The 15127-nt window shown below is 53.8% G+C and overlaps 1 pseudogene across 1 annotated transcript; it reads right to left on the bottom strand.

Moving 5' to 3' along the window:
• Positions 1-325: 325 nt before the first annotated feature.
• Positions 326-1242, bottom strand: LOC309685399 (olfactory receptor 14J1-like; annotated as a pseudogene). Its single transcript has one exon. The product of its transcript is annotated as an olfactory receptor 14J1-like (transcript).
• Positions 1243-15127: the final 13885 nt, after the last annotated feature.

Genomic DNA, 15127 nt, shown 5'->3' with positions numbered 1-15127 from the left:
AGGCCTTTTAGCCTGCAGCTCCCTGAGTGTATTCTGCACTCCACTTCTGGGAAAAAAAGCCAAAGCTTCACACACGGTACTGGTGAAATCCCCTTTTATTGCAGAGATGCCACAAAGGAAGCCACTATCACTGTGGTGATAGACTCAATTACAGGTCTCTGGGTAAGACAGGCTGGGTTCATCCTCTGAAGAAGTGGGACAAAAGCAACTATTTGTGTACAGACAGGTTTATAACTGATACAATGACCACAAGAAAAAAATGCCTGAGATACATATAAAGTCACTGGTGAAGAGAGGTGGGCAACTCATTGCTGCTGAAGTATACTGCTAGAATCAGTTTCTTCAGGGCATCCATGATGTCCTGGTTCCTCATGCTGTAGATGAGGGGGTTCACTGCTGGAGGAACGATTGAGTACAGCACTGCCACCACCAGATCTAGAACTGGGGAGGACACAGAAGGGGGCTTTAGGCAGGCAAATATGCCAGTGCTGACAAATAGGGAGACCACGGCCAGGTGAGCGAGGCACGTGGAAAAGGCTTTGTGCCGCCCCTGCTCCGAGGGGATCCTCAGCACCGCCCTCAAGATCTGCACATAGGACAGCACAATGAAAACAAAGCAAACAAACGCTAAAAAGGCAGTAACCACTAGAAGGTCAGCTTCTGTGAGGTGGGCATCTGAGCAGGAGAGCTTGAGGATGTGGGGGATTTCACAGAAGAACTGGTCCAGGGCATTGCCCTGGCAGAGGGGCAGTGAAAATGTATTGGCCGTGTGCAGCACAGCATTGAGAAACCCACTGCCCCAGACAGCTGCTGCCATGCGGACACACGCTCTGCTGCCCAGGAGGGTCCCGTAGTGCAGGGGGTGGCAGATGGCAACGTAGCGGTCGTAGGACGTGACAGTGAGAAGGGAAAACTCTGCTGTAGCACAGAAAAAGAGAAAAAAAACACCTGTGCAGCACATCCTGAGAATGAGATTGTCCGAGTGTCCCTCTGACAATTGGCCATGGCTTTGGTGAGAGTGGTGGAGATGGAGCCCAGGTCAAAAACAGAGAGGTTGAGGAGGAAGAAGTACATGGGGGTGTGGAGGCGGTGGTCGCAGGCGATGGCGGTGATGATGAGGCCATTTCCCAGGAGGGCAGCCAGGTAGATGCCCAGGAAGAGCCAGAAGGTCAAGAGCTGCAGCTCCCGTGTGTCTGCGAATGCCAGGAGGAGGAAGTGGGTGATGGAGCTGCTGCTGGACATTTGCTGCCTCTGGACATGGGGGACATTCCAGGGAGGAAATAACAGCGACAAGTCAGGGGAGACTTCTCTGAGCAAAATCAAAGCCATTTCCCACAGACCCTCCCCCTGTCACACACAGACACCCTTTTCTTTTACGAGGAGACCTTCCTTCAGCTCTGCTGCTGGAGCCCTTTTTGGTGTTGGCCCAGTGGGAGATGAAGACTAGGGCATCTGCCCATGGGCTCCTGATAAGTTTACCCCGCTCTGCAGAAGGTGGTAGGGGCAGGGAACAGCCCTGGTGAGGAACAGGAACGGTATAGGTAATTTAAGAGTTCTACTTTTTTTTTTTTTTAAAGTTCCCCACCCCCCCATCTCCCGTGGAGAGTATTCTTGGATGGCAGAAATCATCATAGTTTCTGCTGCACTCCAGAAGAACAGAGCGAGTGCAGCGAGGCAAGAGAATTGCCGGTGGCTTTGTGCAGAGTGAGGAGGGCTGGTCTGTCCCTCCATCTTGTTGCTGGTTTTTCCATGCTTGCACCTTTCTGAGATGGAGGGTGACCACACTCCCACGTTCCCTTGAAAAACCACCAGACTTTGCTGAGGGCAAAAGGATCCAGAGCAGACAGCTGAATGTCTCATCTCAAGGTCTCAGCACCCCACTTCTAGCCCAGGACACTCATGCCTTATTTCACCCAGCCAACATCATCTCCTCTGTCATAGAGGCTTTTCCTCTGCCATGGGGTATTAACATAAAAGAAAGCTGCTATGGAAGGACAACCTGGAAGGACACTTGGAGTACAAAGCCAAGTGTCCTAATGATGGTATCTCGGTAAGCGTCAGCTCATATCCCAGCCCCACAGACTGCATTGACCAGTGCTCCAAAGGCGCGAGGAAAGCTGGGACACTTCTTCCCACAGACACACCTGCATGAGAGGACCCACAAGATTACTGTGTAACTCTGTGGCTAAAACTGCACCTCCCCAGAGAGCCTGGCAGCCAGAACAAGGTAACAATAGCAATAACAGACAAGTGGAGGAACCAGGAGAAATGCAGTGAGGGTCTGGCTGCAGGAGGCCGGGGAGAGGCAGCCGGGCGCTCAGGACAGCTCACCCTCACCCAGCCGGGCACGCCACCGCCCAGACACCAGCATTGCCGGGCAGTCGCCCTCAGCCCCTGTGCTCTGCAGGGGGAAAGGGGCACACAGTTAGAGAGATGTACCGTGGCTGTTCTGGAGCTGTGGCTTCACAGAGGTTCCTGCCTTGGACCCCAGAGCCCTGATGACAGAGGCTTTGCTGAGTGCAGAGGAGACAAGAGGCCTTCCTCAGTGAAAGGGCTCTGCATTGGAGGGGACCACATGGAGCTTTCTGAATTCTCCCTCCCACAGTGTTTCTGGCTTCAATTTCCTCCCATTCCTGATAACATCCCTGCTGCCTGGAGATTTTTCTTCTGGGAGTTGTCTCCCTGTGCCAGGCCTTTTCCCTGTCAGCACTCACAGACTCCAACCCAATCTCTGTGCAGTTACCATTCCCCTACAGAAACACGGCTGTTTTCATGAGCATCTTCCTGTTTGCGGGTGGAAAAAGGGCAGAAGAACCCTGATGGGTCCAGCAGAGGTGATGCTGGCACTGCCCATAGGGAGAGGATTTGCTGAAGGCATTTTACCAGGCTCCTGGCAGACCGACCGATCACACAGAGTGGCAGTTCAGGAGTCTCAGTAACTTGTTAAAACTTGAAAGCTCCTTTTCAAGTTACCCTTTCCTCCTGATCCCCCGCTACTGTTTCCCACAATCAGAAAATAAAAAGACAGACTCAGGAAAGCTCCTTATCCTTATACTGATCTCTGCTTTGATCTTGATCTTCTCCTTGAGACATCCCCTTAGAAATATTCTGGGGGTTATGTAGAACTGAGAGGAGCCCTGACACACACAGCACCCTCTCAACAGCAGGAGAGGGTGAGAGCAGAGAGCTTCTCCCCACAGAAGCTCCGTGGGAGCTCCCCGGGCAGGCGGAGAGCGGACCCTGGCAGGCGGCAGAGTCCCTGCCCCAGCACAAAGCCCCCAGGGTGCAGGGACCCTGCTGGAAAGGACAGCCCTGCCCACCCCTGCCTGCACACCCACATTCACACATATTCACATTTCCCAACAAGAGCTCCCCCCCCTTCTCCCCACCGTACAGACCCCACAAGCTGTGGGTTATTCCAGCGTTAGGAGATGCCTCCAGCAACTCCACCGGCATTGCCCTGCTCCCACAGACTCACCCTGTGCAGCGCCGCAAAGATTTCTCCTCCAGTGAGCTCTCGGTCCTCCTCCCAGTCCTGACCACCGTGAAGCTCTCTCTCTGCCTCGCTCGTCTCCTTGAGGTCCCCTGGCACTGCCCTCAGCCCAGAGGAGCTGCTCCTGCGCAGACCTGTCTCTCTGCAGGCTCTGCCCACTTGTCGGGAGCTTCCTCCGTCCCAGGAGCCCGGCGCAGCTCAGCAGCACAGCACCAGCCCACAGCACTTTAATGACCCCTCTGGTGGGTTTGGTGCTGACTCCATCAACCTCAGACCTGAGAGGAACCTGCAGAAACCTCTCAAGGACTCCAAGTCAGAGGCAAAGTTGAAAGTTGCTTGTAGTGTTGATGGGTCCCATGGGCATGAGTGGCAGAGACAGCAGCCATGACCAGAGATGTGAAGAGGTTGGCTCTGTCAGGGGGCTTCCAGCTTTGCCACATCCCCCTGTCATCTCCACCACAGGCTGTCCTACAGTGTCGCCTTACCGGTGCCTCTTTCCCTGCAGGCTGTAGCCATCCCCCCGACTGCCCCACCTTGCTGTCGCCTTCCTTGACTGCTCTCTCTTTGTCCTCCCGGGCTCTTCCTTGAAACACAATGCCCTGGGCTCATCCAGACTCCTTCTGGGTGACGTGTTACAGCACAACACTGCCCTTGGAAGGAAATGTCTTCCTCCTCTTGTCCAGTCTGGACTTTGTGACATTATTTCTTTCTCATGCTGTTTTGCACCAGGAAGAAAAGCTCCACCAGCTCTGAAACCACCCTGCAAGCATTCTCAGGCTTCTCCTGTCCTGTCCTCAGTCTCCACACCAGTGAGCCCACAGCCCGCAGCCTCTACATACTGGTAATGTGCTTGAGGCCTCCAAACCCCATCTTGGGCGATCTCGGGGCACTCTCCACAAGGTTTGCAGATGAAAACATAGTGGTCATAGACCAAGAAAGACAGAGCGTGACTTTTTACCAAGACCTGTAGCAGCAGGACGAGGGGCAATGGCTTTCAGCTGAAAGAAGGTAGATTTACATTGGCTATAAAGAAGAAATAGTTTATGATGAGGGTGGCAAGCCACTGGGACAGGTGTCCCAGAGAAATTGTCGATGCCCCATTCCTGGAAGTGTCCAAGGTCAGGAACTCCAAGCAACCTGAACTAGTGAAAGATGTCCCTGTCCATGGCATGAAGGGGTTGGAGTAAATGATCTTTTAGGTTCCTAGGGCTTGTGCAAGACTTACCGTGGGATGGCTAGGAAAGGAATAAAGGAAGGGAAAGGGTGGGATCGAGGTGGTTTGTGGAGGCACAAGGCCCACAGGAGGTGGGAATCCTCTGGCCTCATGACAGGGGGCCCCACAATAGACACCTGCATGGGAGCTCCTTGGCTCAGCTCCCATGCTAATTAGTGGAGATGGCGGCCAGGACGGACATGGTCATATGCACAGACCTGGGGACACCTGAAATTCCAGGGGTAGTCCAAGATACCTGGAGCTGGCTGTAAGCTCCAGTGCAGCAACACTGAGAGACAGGGCAGCATCTGGGGGCATCGTCTTGGAGGCTGGTGGGGAATCTTCGGCCAAACGAAATGCCACCAGTCACCCACTTTTAGGAGGACAGAACCTGTCTCTGTTGGTTATGTTCTGGGCAGCCTGTGCAGGGATTCCCCTGATGAAATGGAGTCGGGTACCACAGGGAGAGCTCAGGTTCCCTCTGTCTTTTCCTCAGCCGGGTTTACTAGATCTCCAGTGGCCATAATGATGGATGTGTCAAGACCATTCTCACATTGTCTCATCCAATTTGGGGCAGTTATTCCCTTGAAGGACAAATAAAGGCCTGTGGAGTTAGGTGAGGGGCCAAGGCTCTCACACACAGCTACATGCATTGGACAGGAGCAGCGCTGGCCCTCTACAGGAAAGCCATCCCCATTAAGAGTGAGCGTGTGACACCCCCCCCCTCCCCCCCGGACAGCCTTGAGACACAAAGAGCTGATGGAGAGCCTATGGGTCAGGATTACAGGGCTCACCTCCTCCAAGCTCAGGAGTGATGCATCCCTACAAAGAAGAAGGCAGGCAGAAAAGCCAGGAGGCCTGCATGGATGAACAAGGAGCTCCTGGACATGCTCACAAGTAAGAAGGAGGCCTATAGGGGGTGGAAACAGAGGCGGGAAGCCTGGGAGGAATACAGAGAAAATGTTCGAGCAGCCCAGGATCAGGTTAGGCAAGCTAAAGCCCAGATAGAGGTAAATCTAGCCAGGGACAACAAGACAAACAAAAACCCTTCTTTAAGTATGTCAGCGAGAAAAGAAAGACTAGGGAAGATGTGGGCCCTCTCTGGAAGGAAACACAAGAACTGGTCACCCGGGACAGAGACAAAGCTGAGGTCCTCAATGACTTTCTTGCCTCAGTCTTCACTGGCAAAGACTGCAGCCACACTGCCCATGATGCATAAGGCAAAGGCAAGGAGCTGGAAAATGAAGAACTGCCCACTGTAGGTGAAGATCAAGTACGAGACCACCTGAGGAACCTGAAGGTGCACAAGTCCATGGGACCTGATCAGACACATCCACGGGTCCTGAGGGAACTGACAGATGAAGTTGCTAAGCCACTGTCCCTCATATTTGAGAAGTCGTGGCAATCTGGTGAGGTTCCCGCTGACTTGAAAAATGGGAAAAATAACCCCTATTTTCAGAAAGGAAAAAAATGAAAACCCAGGGAACTACAGGCCAGTCAGTCTCACCTCTGTGCCTAGCAAGATCATGGAGCAGATCCTCCTGGAAACTCTGCTAAGGCAGATGGAAAATAAAGAGGTGATTGGTGACAGCCAACATGGCTTCACCAAGGGCAAGTCATTCCTGACAAATTTGGTGGCCTTCTACGAAAGGGTTACAGCAGCAGTGGACAAGGGAAGAGCAACTGATGTCATCTACCTGGACTTGTGCAAAGTGTTTGACACTGTCCCACACAATATCCTGGTCTCTAAACTGGAGACACATGGATTCAACAGATGGACCACCAGGTCCAGAGGAGGCCCTGAAGATGATCAGTGGTCTGGAGCAGCTCTCCTATGAGGACAGGCTAAGAGAGTTGGGGTTGTTCAGCCTGGAGGAAAGAAGGCTCTGGGGAGACCTTATAGCCCCTTCTAGTACCTAAAGAGTGCCTACAGGGGAGCTGAGGAAGGACTTTATACTACGGCATGTAGTGATAGGATGAGGGGGAATGGCTTTCAACTGGAAGAGGGTGGATTTAGATTAAATATTAGGAAGGAATTTTTCACTTTAAGGGTGGTAAGGCACTGGCAGAGGTTGCCCAGAGAAGTTGTTGAGGCCCCATCCCTGGAGGTGTTTAAGGCCAGGCTGGATGGGGCTTTGAGCAAATTGGTCTAGTGGGAGGTGGCCCTGCCTATGGCAGGGGGGTTGAAACTTGATGATCTTCAAGGTCCCTTCCAACCTAAACCATTCTATAAAACAAGAAGTGCTTTTTTAAGTACGTTAATAGTAAGAGGGGGTCTAAAGAAAACATTGGACCGATAGTTGTTGAAGATGGTGATCTGACTAATAGGGATGAAGAAAAAGCAGCAGTGTGCAATGCTTTTTTTTTGCCTCACTTGTTAATCATCCATCTAGAGCTTGGGCTGCCCGGTCCCCTGAGTCAGAGGGCCACGAGTGTGCAAACAAAGACTTTCCATTTGTGGGACAGAAACGGTCAGAGAACAGCCGTATCAGCTGAATGTTCACAAGTCCACGGGGCCTGATGGGATTCATCCCAGAGTATTGAAGGAGCTGGTGGATGTGCTGGCAGGACCTCCTACACCTTCTCTGGGCAACCTGTTCCAGTGCCTTACCACTCTCAAAGTGAAAAATTTCTCCCTAAAAACTAATCTAAATCTACCTTCTTCCAGTGTGAAGCCATTCCCCCTCATCCTATCAAGTCCTGCCTAATTAATAAGTCAGAGCAGATATGCTGGACCTCAGCCAATGCACCAGGACCAAGCTCAGATGTGTAACAAAGAAGGGCAGTACCAAGTGCCCAAGGTCCCATGCAAGGCAAAGGTTCTCTTCAGAGCATGCAGGGGTGGGTGGCAGATGGCAATGGAAAGCGGAAATGAGGTGACCCGAAGGAGAGCAAACCCTCGGGACCAGAGAGACGCAGGGCTGGGCTGTGCAGCCGTGGCAGGAGAGGGCTTTGCTGTCTGGGACGTCTCTGCAGCCCTGCAGGGCCTGTGGTGCAGGGGAAGCTGATCTCCAGGAAGGAGAAGGTTCTTTTGAAAATGTCCTTGGCGATGTACATCCCGTGATCTAACAACACTGGGAAAATCGTTTCTCTATTCCTTGATTGCATCATCAAAGGAGTGACTAAAGGCTGTGGGAGAAGCACTGCCTACATCTACTGGATGGAGATGGGACAGTGCCTCACTGCAGCTGCCTCAACAAAAGCACTGAACGTCCCTGAGGTTCTCTTGGGGTGTGTTACACGGCTGCTCTGAATGGCGACCGTGTTCCTGCAGGTCTTGTGCTGTCCCTGCTGGCTGCCTGCGGCTGTGCTGGAGAGCCCTGGCACCTCCCGTAGCACCACAGGGTGTAGGTCACCTTCCAATGGAGCAGCTGCCCTGAAGGAGGTAAGGCACTGTAGGGGTGTCTGTGAGAAACCGGCCATGGGTGCCAAAGGAGGTCTGCTAAAGATAGCTGGTGGAGATGGGAGAGAGAGACTCAGCTCCCCTGATGGCAATGGCTCCATTGGCTCAGAGGAATACCTTTATAGGCTGCCCTGGACATCATGAGCAGGATCAGGCTTCATGTCCTAAAGGTGGGCATCTACTGACACTTCAGCTGGCCAAAGGCATGCCCCAGCAGCCTCCAAAATGATGACCCCAGATGCTGCCCTGTCCCTCTGAATTGCTCCATCAGCTTCCTACAACTGTCTTCCTACATCTGTGTCACCGGTGCTTTGCATGGGTATAGGAGGAACATGAAATTCCTGCCTTTCACTGCCTGGGTGTGCTGTCACCTAGTGGGACAAGAAGAAGAGATTCTTGGACCTAACTCTGTCTCTGACAGGGGAAATGACACTGCTGGAAAGAAGTGTCTCTGCCCAGCTGAGGGAGAGTACATGACTTCAGCTGGTTTCCCAGCAGGTTCCCCTGGAGCCCCAGGGACATCTCTGAGGGAGCCCAGAGGGGACAGAGACGGTGCCACCATGGGCTGGTCCTCTGCTGCTGAGCTGGGCCGGGCTGCTGGGACGGAGGGAGCTCCTGGCAAGCGGGCAGCACTGCAGAGAGACAGCTCTGCCCAGGAGCAGCTCCTCTGCACAACGCCGCAGGGCTGAGGGCACTGCCTGCAGGCAGCGAGGGCAGACAAGAGAAGGGAGAGAGAGATAAGGGCAGTCTGGGGCGTCTTTCCTATAGCTGAGAGCTCTCTGGGAGAGAGATCTTCACAGCCTTTCACACGGTAAGTCTCTGGCTGTGGGGTAATGCGGATGAGTTCCTGGCAGTGTCTCCTGGACCTGGCACATGCCATGGCTGATAGGAGCTGTCAGGACAGCTCTCCTGGCTTGTCTGGTGTGGAGAAGGATGTTGTGCTTCAGAGCAGGGATGCCCTGCTGCACCTTCAAAGGGACAGTGAAGGTCAGCTGCCTTCTCCCAGGGATGGCTCTGGGGTTTGAAGATAGGTGTGCAGGCAGGGGTGGGCAGGGCTGTCCTTTCCAGCAGGGTCCCTGCACCCCGGGGGCTGTGTGCCGGGGCAGCGACTCTGCCGCCTGCCAGGGTCAGCTCTCCGCCTGCCCGGGGAGCTCCCACGGCGCTGTGGGCAGAAGCTGTGGGTGGAAGGAGTGCCCCCCAGCACAGTAAGGTAGGGATGAGCAGGTCAGGGCATGGTGCTTCTGCTCTCAAGAGAGTGCAGCACGGGTCAGCTCTACCTCATGCCACTGTTCAGAGGACCTCTTGGGCAGCACACCAACTCAGCAGCACCTTCCCCTTTGCAGCCACATCAGGTTTGCTGTGAACTGGTCTTTAGTCCTCGCACACTCAGAGATGCCCCTGGGCAGCGCCCCGTCCCTGGGAGGTGTTTGCAGGCAGAGGTGGGCACACAGCAGTGGGACGGGGTTTGTGAGCACTGACGGGAGCTGAGCCGGGGACAGGAGACGGCTGCCGGCAGCAGAGACACGGGCAGGGAGTGAGAGGGAGCTGCTGCCTGAAACACTGGCGAGGGGGATGTGGGCACGTCCGTGCTGTCCCTGCAGCACAGACACCTTCCCCTGGGCAGCTCCTGCCTGGTCTCCGTTCCCAGCCGGGGCACAGCTCTGCCCTCCAGCCCATGGGGTCTCGGGCACGCATTGTCCCTGCAGCAGCCAGAGCCCAGCAAAGGACGAACCCCGGATTGCCGTCTGCTTTGCATGTCCCTCCTCCCTTGTCAGGAGCATTGTGGCACCTCACTGCCGCCCCTCCTGCCTGAGCTGCCCATGTCCTCTCCATTGGATACACTGAGTCAGTGCAGGGGGTGGGGGTTGCGGGTGGCAGATTCAGCTCCCGTTCAGATGCCGATCCTTTGGGTCCTGCTCCGCAGTCGTGTCTATGGCAGCAACGCGCCCAGGTCTCCTCCAGGCAACTTCAGAACATTAACTATTTCCCTGGGGAGTCCTGCAGGGCTGCAGGGTGCTCTCCAGAAGGGCACAGCTCTCCCGTAGTCTCTCTGTGCTCCCTCGGATCCACGTGGAGAAGACATCTCAGTGCTCAGGCCATGGAAATGCTGCTGGGCAGCTGTACGTGGGCAGCTGCAATGATCCCTCCTGGTCCCAGTTTGGGAGGAGAGAGATGAGAAAAGGCAACGAGTCTGTATATCTGCCCATTGAACCTGGATTCCTCTCCTCTCCGCAGTGTCTTGCTTCTTTTGATGGGAACACCTGAGAGGGATCCTCCTCCAGCTGCAAGCTGCCAGCACAGGGCAGCGGAGAAGAGGGCTGATGGGCAGAACAGCCCTCCTCTCTCTGCACTAAGAGACCGTCCCTTTGCCTCTCAGCACCCACAAGACTTCACCTGGAGTGCATTAGAAATGTCAGGGATTTCAGCCATCCCAAACCACTCTGAAAGGTGGCAGGTGCAACCAGAACAAGATAAAGAAAACAAAATCCCCTCTCCCTGTCTGTGCAGTTGGGCAAATTTCAGACAGCAATGCTGAAAAGCTCTTTGACATATCACGAGTATATTTAATTGGAGATCGCCCTGCGGTCCTAGTTTCCTCTTGCTACACAGCAAGGAGGACGCCTCAGGAGCCCATTACAGAGTCCCAGCTCCCAGTGGCAGCCTCAGCCAGCAAAACCCGGAGCTCAAGTGAGGGAGCTGCAGAGAGGTGCTCCTGGACAGGGAGTCTGAATGTGGGGCTGCAAAGAGACACACAATACACTTTGCTGGGAGAAGTCTGGTCTGACTCAGTACTGCCTTTTCCTCCTTAACATATACCCACAGATATCCAGAGGAAGCAAATGCCCAGCAGCAGCTCCATCACCCACTTCCTCCTCCTGGCATTCGCAGACACACAGGAGCTGCAGCTCTTGACCTTCTGGCTCTTCCTGGGCATCTACCTGGCTGCCCTCCTGGGAAACGGCCTCATCATCACCGCCATCGCCTGCGACCACCGCCTCCACACCCCCATGTACTTCTTCCTCCTCAACCTCTCTGTTTTTGACCTGGGCTCCATCTCCACCACTCTCACCAAAGCCATGGCCAATTCCCTCTGGAACACCAGGGTCATCTCCTACCAAGGATGTGCTGCACAAGTCTTTTTCTTTTTCATTTCAGCAGAGTTTTCCCTTCTCACTGTCATGTCCTACGACCGCTACGTTGCCATCTGCCACCCCCTGCACTACGGGACCCTCCTGGGCAGCAGAGCGTGTGTCCGCATGGCAGCAGCTGTCTGGGGCAGTGGGTTTCTCTATACTGTGCTGCACATGGCCAATACATTTTCACTGCCCCTCTGCCAGGGCAATGCCCTGGACCAGTTCTTCTGTGAAATCCCCCACATCCTCAAGCTCTCCTGCTCAGATGCTTACCTGAGGGAGGCTGGCCTTATTGTTGTTAGTGCCTGTTTAGCATTTGGGTGTTTTGTTTTCATTCTCTTTTCCTATGCGCAGATCTTGAGGGCAGTGCTGAGGATCCCCTCGGAGCAGGGGCGGCACAAAGCCTTTTCCACGTGCCTCCCTCATCTGGCCGTGGTCTCCCTCTTTCTCAGCACTGGAATGTTTGCTTATCTGAAGCCCCCCTCCATCTCCTCCCAGTACGTGGAACTGGTGGTGTCATTTCTGTACTCAGTGGTACCGCCAGCAGTGAATCCCCTCATCTACAGCATGAGGAACCAGGAGCTCAAGGATGGCCTATGGAAACTGGCTCAATGGACGTTGTTCCACCAACAATAAACTCTCTCCCCTTCTCTGCATGTTTTCCAGACTTTATCTTAAGCCAGGTGTATTGATTTTTCCCTTGTGATAATGCCACTTACAGACCATTTTGTAGGTTTATACTACTTCTCTGGCTTTATAATGTTGTGTCTGACCCTTGCACAGTATTGGGTTAGACAAGCACTGTCCAACGGCAGCTCTGCAATAAAAGGGCATCTCCTGGGTGCAGTGCCCGAAGCCTGGACTCCAAAGTTACTCCCTACCAAATGTTGAAAGCATTTGTCTTAAAGCGTCTGTTCTCTTTGTGTTCTTCCTGTGTTTGGGGTTAAGCACACGGTTGGGTTCTATTGTACCAAGAGTTCTGTTTTTGCAGGCTCTCTGCTTGGTGTCCAGTGGCAGAAGGTGGTGCATGAGCTCCCAATTACATCCTCAGGCTGCGTCCTGTATGACAGGACGGATGGCAATGTACAGGTCTCTCTGGAAATGAATTTGGAGGGTCGGAAGAGGATGGGGACTGGCCAGGTGTCCTGAGCTGGGAGTGAATGGAGACGCAGAAAGCAAAACACCCTCAAAGGTGAAGTGCCTCAAAAGTAAAGCACTGTGTCAGGGTACCCACAAACAAGGACTCTGCAGTTCCATGGGAGTCAGCGGAGAGCCAGCAGGAAGAGGGAAGGGAGTCTGGAGAGATCATAGCTGTTAAGGGATGTTCAAGATCATCTAGTTCAACCCCCGTGCCATGGGCAGGGACACCTCCCACTTGACCAATTTGCTCAAAGCCTCATCCAGCCTGGTCTTGAACAGTTCCAGGGATGGGGCAGCCACAACTTTCCTGTGCCTCCAGTGCCATCCACCCTTCCAGTGCCTCACCACTCTGATAGTAAATATTTCTTCTTGAGATCTAATCTAAATCTGCCTTCTTCCAGTGTGACGCCATTACCCCTCGTCCTATCACTACATGCCCCCTTAAATAGTCCCTCTCCAGCTTTCTTGTAGGCGGCCTTCACACACTGGAAAGCTGCTATAATACGGGATAGGAGATACAGGAACTGCCTGAGGAAGCCCAGGGCAGTCGTGCTGTCCTGCAGAGTTGGTTTGGTCGGGGCAGAGAAGAGGTTATATGCTGTGGGGACTGAGCATCTTCTACAATACGAATGCAGAAGAGCCTGAGAGTGAGTGGCCTCTGTTTCCTTGTGCCGTCCCTGCAAGCACAAGCCGGGGGCTGATGGGAAGGCTGAGACCTCTCTCTGCCCCCCAAGCCCTGCTGTGCCCTTCAGAGAGACTGGGGCTGTGGTCGAACGCCCAGAGCTCTGCAGCCCCCTGCGGTGGGCAGTGCTGGGGGGCCAGTCCCAACTGGGCTGCTTTGCTGGGCTGGGCTGGAAAGAGCCCGGGAGAGGAAAATGCCAGTGTGGAGCTGAGCTGTGTGAGCGTGCAGGGTAGGGACAGCCAGCGGTCCCAGTCAGGGCTGACGGTGAAGGGAGCAAGGAAGAAAAAGCTCAAAAGAGAGGGGCCTGGCCTGTGCCATGTTTCCTGGACACCCCAGAGATCCTGCCCCAGGAAAATTATCCCAGACCAGTCCACACACCGGCCATTGCCATCTCTGACCATACACCCCAACCCTGACAAGGGACCTTTCTGCACAGTCACCTCTGTCCTCCCCCTGTGGCTCAGTGATACCCAGCTCCACGGCCAGTACTAACAGAATGGAAACCAGTTTCCTACTGACGTTCTTACACACCAAGTCCTACAGGTCTGTCCACAGCTGGACTCTCAGCCAAGGCCCTTCTCAGAAACCTCCAGCAAGATCAGGTGCTCATGGCCGTGTCCCAGCTAATAGTGAAAATCTCCATTGACTGAGATCCCACCAACTGGCCTGGCTCCTTGCTCCAGTGTGTGGCCCTGAGGGAGCTCTGAGCTCTCTCGGGGTCTCCTTGTCCTGCAGGACTCGCTCCAGTCTGCCAGGTTCTTTCTTGTGCTGGGAGCCCCATGCCGGGCACAGCAGTCCTGATGCGGTCCTCTGGTGGGTTAACCGTGACCAGCAGCCAGACAACAACCAAGCTGCTCACTCGCTCCCCCTCCTCAAGATGATACGAGGGGAAAGATGATCATGGGTCAAAACAAAGACAGGGAAATCACTTACAAATTATCAGTTCATTGCCAAGTCAAGTAGACTTGGATAGTCAGAAACTATGACTAAATATTTTAGACCATTCCCCCACCCCACTTTTTTTTTTTTTTCCCCTAGGCTCAAATTACTCCTTCATTTGCATTTGCATTTCTTCTTCTCACTCCCGCCTGGAGAGGCACACGAGGGATGGGAAATGGAGGATTACAGTCAGTGCATAACACTCCATCTCTGCTACTCCTTCCTCATTATAAGTTTCCTCTCTTCATCACAGGTCCTCTCCACAGGAGACCAAGGTGTTTGTGGCCAAGGGGATCTGTTCTCATTTCTTTTTTGTCTTACTTTTGTCCTCTACACTCACAGAATGGGTGAGGTTGGAAGGCACCTCTGGAGACCGTGTAGTCCAAGCCCCAGCTGAGGCAGGGTCAGCTACAGCAGGTTGCTCAGGACCTTCTCTCGGTGGGTTTTGAATAACTCCGTTATTAGGGACTCCACCACCTCTCTGAGACACCTGTTCCAGTGTTTGGCCACCCTCAAAATTCAAAGCTCACTGGGAACTCCTGAGGGTTTGGAAGATCTCCATTGGTGGAGAGTTAACAACCTCTTTGGGCGGTTGCAGTGTTCCAGTGGTTCCAGAGTTTGACAACCTTCCGAGTCTACTCACTGGGAACTCCTGAGGTACATTTGGCTCCCTTGCCTTCATTCCCTCCCATCAGGCATTGAGACACCTTAATAAGGTCTCCCTGAGCCATTTTTTCTCCAGACTGAACAGCCCCAGATCTCTCAGCCTTCCTTCCTAGGAAAGATGCTGCAGCCCCTTAAATCAGCTTTGGGGCCCTTTGCTGGAATTCCTTTAGGAGGTCAAGAGCTTCCTTGAACTGGGGAGCCCAGCACCACACATAGCACTGCAGATGCGGCCTCACCAGTGCTCAGGAGAAGAGAAGGATCACCTCCCTCCAGCTGGAGACAACGCTTTTCCTAATGCAGCCCAGGAAGCTGTCGGCCTTTGCCGCAGCGGTGCATTGATTTTGGATGCTTGTGCAATGCCTCACACAACTGTGGCCTGGGCACTCACAGGAAATAGATACCTGATCATTTCCTTATAGTCAGTGTCAGTGTGTGTGCCTTCGGAAACCATGCAAGT

This window comes from Vanellus vanellus (assembly GCF_965231255.1).
Source record: "Vanellus vanellus genome assembly, contig: HAP1_SCAFFOLD_1086, whole genome shotgun sequence".
NCBI classification, from domain to species: domain Eukaryota; kingdom Metazoa; phylum Chordata; class Aves; order Charadriiformes; family Charadriidae; genus Vanellus; species Vanellus vanellus.
This window is presented reverse-complemented; position numbering and strand designations above follow the sequence as displayed.